At 41.6% G+C, this 4327-nt stretch overlaps 1 pseudogene; it reads right to left on the bottom strand.

Annotated features, from left to right (window-relative positions):
• Positions 1–3485: 3485 nt before the first annotated feature.
• Positions 3486–3995, bottom strand: LOC121143068 (annotated as a pseudogene).
• Positions 3996–4327: the final 332 nt, after the last annotated feature.

The following is a 4327-nucleotide window of genomic DNA, read 5'->3' as shown; positions in this document are numbered from 1 at the left end:
ATCCTTTTCTCCTTAAATGCAATTAGGAAAGAGATAGATTAGTAGGCTCCATTTCGGGGTAAATATTCTGGGGAGAGGGCTCTTCCTCTTGTCAAGCTTCTGCCATGTGATGGCAGTCATGAGGAGGCTCAGACCAAAGCCTCTTTGGCCTGACAGGCCTGTGGTGAATTTACAGCAAAGCCAACTGTGAAAGGAGGGTTTCCTCTGCTCACTCTCATTGAAGTTTTTTATTCTCATTGACTTTCTCACACATACATCCTTGAGTTCCTGTGAAAACATTAAACATTTGTCTTCAAAGGGAAAATTATGTCACTAGAGATTTGTTTCAGATAAAGTGTTTCAATAACATTAAGCAAACCAAGCATAAATAAGATGCAAATGAAATTAGTGTACTCAGATTTCAAGCTTAGTAAAAGTCAGCAAATCTCCTTACTAAGTTACTGAATCATCTAATATGCTTTTCGTTGCAGAATGTGGGAAAAATGTATTCGTGTCTTAAAATAATTACTGTACTTTTTAAAGGTTTTTGTACAACTTTTTGCTGTTGTTTCTAAAGAATTATAAAGTCATTGGTTATCCTGTAACACTAAGAGAAAGCTGGCCCCTTCATTCTCCCTCAATCTGTTAATTCAAACAGATTACAATATGCAGTTTATTTTGTGAGCATCTGAAATTATACACTTATGGGGTGACTAGTTTATAGAATGGAGTTAGATTCTACAGTATTACATATCAAATATTTATTTTAATATATCTGGTAGTCCTATGAAATGAACTATTGTTAAGAATCAGTGTGGTGGTTTGAAAGAAAATGTCCCCTATAAGGAGTGGCAATATTAGAAGGTGTGGCTTTGTTGTAGTAAATATGGCCTTGTTGGAGGATGTGTGCCACTGTAGGGGTGGGCTTTGTCGTCTCATATGCTCAAGCTCCTTTTTCTGCCTAGAGGTCAAGATATATAACTATAAGCTTCTTCTACAGAAGCACATCTGCCTGCATGCTTGCCAACACGATGACAATGGATTAAACCTCTGAACTATAAGATAGCCCCAATTAAATGTTTTCCTATATAAGAGTTCCTGTGGTCATAGTTTCTCTTCACAAAAACAGAAACAGTAAAACAGTTGATAAACAAATTCAGAGAGGTTGATTCACTTCTCCAATGAAGTACACCTACAAGAGATAGAGTAAGGGCTGACCTGAAAAAAAATTGCTGTGCAATTTTTTACAAAAGCAGCATAAGATCATTGTATAACATATATACAAAAGAAAACTGTAGAACAAAGTCCAGTATTTGCCTTGCTACTGCACTCCATCAAATGTGCTTGTGGGCAAGAGAGCATGTCACCCAAGAGAGGTAGAAATGTAAAAGCACTTATAACTAACTGTGAGGAAAGTCGAAATTGAAGGTCTGTTGAAATTACATGGAGGGTGAGGGAGACAAAGATGACCAAAGAGTTTAGAGCACATACTGCTCTTAAAAAGAACCTGAATTCAGTTCTATAACACCCATATCAGTTCACTCGCAACCACCTGTAACTCTGGTTCCAGGAGAAATCAATTCCTCCAGCCTCCATGGGTACCTGCACTCATGTCTACATGACCATACACACACACACACACACACACACACACACACACACACACACGACACATAATTAAACACAGAAAATATAAATCATTTTTTAAAAGAAAATGTATTTATGCCGCCAAACAGAGATAAATACTACCTTCTAGAGAGGCCAGAAAAGCCGTCAGAGGGAAGATATTTCATGGTATTAGTCAAAGAGAAGCAGTACATAAATAAAGGGAGTGAAGCCAGAGGTGCTGAGAAGCATCCACGACTGTTGGATGGTCAGGTGTAGTTTGCAGACACAGGATCATCAAGAAGCCGTGCAAGTAAAATAGAAAAACAATCGTGGCTTCGTGTGTCAAAGAGAGAAGCTTGGATTTTTTTTTTGGAAGAAGTCAATCCCTGCAGCCTCCCTGGACATTTGAACTCTCTCTCTCTCTCTCACTCTCTCTCTCTCTCTCTCTCTCTCTCTCTCTCTCTCTCTCTCTCTCTCTCTCACACACACACACACACACACACACACATACACACCATTAAACATAGTAAAAACAAAACACTGAAAATAAAATCATTAAAATAAATAATTAAAAAATAAAACCATTTAATGTTTTGAAACTCACTCTAAGCTTGAACTTTCTTCCCTCACATGGAGTGGAGCAAATATTTCTCATGATATCAACCCTGCGTTTTGAGTTAGAAAAGGACCACAGAAGCTACCACAGAAGTAATGTGCACTCGTGATGCCCTGATGAACCAGGGCTTGGCTCCTGTTCTGTTGGAGGGTCTGTCCTAACAGGAAACAAAAAACTAATGCATGGCTTCAATATTTTATATGTACTCGAGAGAAAAACATTGATGCAAACTGTAGAATGATGATTCGGTAGTGTTAATATTAAAGACAAGACACCTGTGGCATGTACACATTCCACTTTTGTTGATAACTAAATGTTCAGTGAAAGCAGTAAGAGATTCCATGACACCAATAAACCAGTTCTGAGATTTCCCCCTAGATAAATTTAACAGCTCCAACTTCTTCAGTGTTTATCAAAATACAAAAGAAAAAAGTAGAGTTTATCTTTTGATGTCAAGTTGGACCCTTGCAGGCTGAGGGAGAAAGCTACTTCTCATGTGGAGACTGGGTGTTGCAGGATGTAGGTCTGGAATGGATCTACCTTCCCAGCTTGCAGGCTCCCCTGCTGGTGAGACCCAGGCCTCCTGACAGCCCATCCAAGTGGGCCTAAGAGAAAACTGGATATGAAGGCTACCATCTGGCCTGACCACATATCAAATACAAACTGGGCCCTGCACCCCACAATGGCTCCCAGCCAACCCCTAGGTGACCATGTGAGCACAAGTATAGGCACAATGCTAAGGAATGCAGGTGACCCAAAGACAGAGTCACCGGGGCCCTAGTGTGACCATGCAGCAGATGGTGGTTTATCAACTTCTCTCCTGTTCCCATAGGGAAGCAGGTGACCTGATGGACTAACATTCAGGCCATTACTGCAAAACCTACACAAGGCATAGTCTCTGTTCTATGTGTTCAAGTGTTCTTGTCCTGTATTTTTTAACTATTTTAAAAAATACCCTGAGTGTGGGTTAAAAACCAACCACCAAATGAATACTGACACCAGTCTACAGCCCAGTGTCTCCCGGAGGCCAAGTGCCTCACACCCAAATCCCTTCTCAGTACTGACAGCGAGTTGATTGCCCTTTTACAATAAAAAAAAAGGCTAAGTAATATTGCATAGGAGTAAACTGCCTCAGTGGAAACAGAAACTATTTACATTAGATGCACACTGTGACCAACCCATGGAGACAGCTTCTGGCACTCAGGACCACAGAGTCGAACATTTGCCACATGAGAGGAAAGCAGAGGGAGAAGAGGAAGTGAGGAGGAGAGAGGGATCTGGTTCACTTCTGGTTCCCGAGCTGATGGAACAGCCAGTCTATTCCTTCATAGAGCCCGTCCCTCCTGGTGGCACAGGTGGCCAGCTTGTCTGTGATTTCAGCCACATTCATGGCATTGGGGGGGGTCCTCCTTTTTGGCAAACACCAAGATAACGGCATCCCGTAGTTCATCTTCAGCTAGCTTCCTCATGATCTCTTCACGGGCCTCATTCACATGCTCTGTCATTGCTGTCCGCTAGGAAGAGCAAGCCTTGAATGTTCTGAAGCTAAGGGCACCGCAGTGGCCGGAACTTGTCCTGGCAGCCCACATCCCACACAGGGAAGCCGGTATGCTTGTACTCAGCTATTTCCACATTGAAACCAATGGTGGGAATCATGGTCACAATTTTACCCAGCATCAGTTTGTATAGAATTGTCTGTTGTTTTCCCTACAGCATTCAGGCCCACCATGAGAATGCACATTTCTTTTTTGCCAAAGAGGCCCTTGAAGAGGTTTGCAAAGATATTCCCCATGCTTGTGGACAGGTGGAAGGATTCTGGCCAGAGACCTCCACGGAGGCTGCTCCCAGACAGTTTCCCTCCCACAAGATTTCCACTTTCCACTTTTTTATAACAATTTGTTGAAAAATTCAAACAAGTGTGGCAATTTTGAGAAAAACGTATTTTTTTCCAATTTTGAGGTCATTGTTACACCCTCATAGAAACAATTCCAAAAAACCATTCTGAACAATAGTGTGTGTGTGTGTGTGTGTGTGTGTGTGTGTGTGTGTGTAATGGGTATGGTATAACAGGTCTTTAGTCCTAGGCACTTGGGAAACTGTGCCTGGAATATTGTTTGAGCGTAG

Source organism: Mesocricetus auratus, unplaced genomic scaffold (genome assembly GCF_017639785.1).
Source record: "Mesocricetus auratus isolate SY011 unplaced genomic scaffold, BCM_Maur_2.0 Super-Scaffold_100011, whole genome shotgun sequence".
In the NCBI taxonomy this organism is placed as follows: Eukaryota; Metazoa; Chordata; class Mammalia; order Rodentia; family Cricetidae; genus Mesocricetus; species Mesocricetus auratus.
The sequence above is the reverse complement of the archived record's forward strand: the minus strand, read 5'-3'. Positions and strand labels throughout refer to the sequence as shown.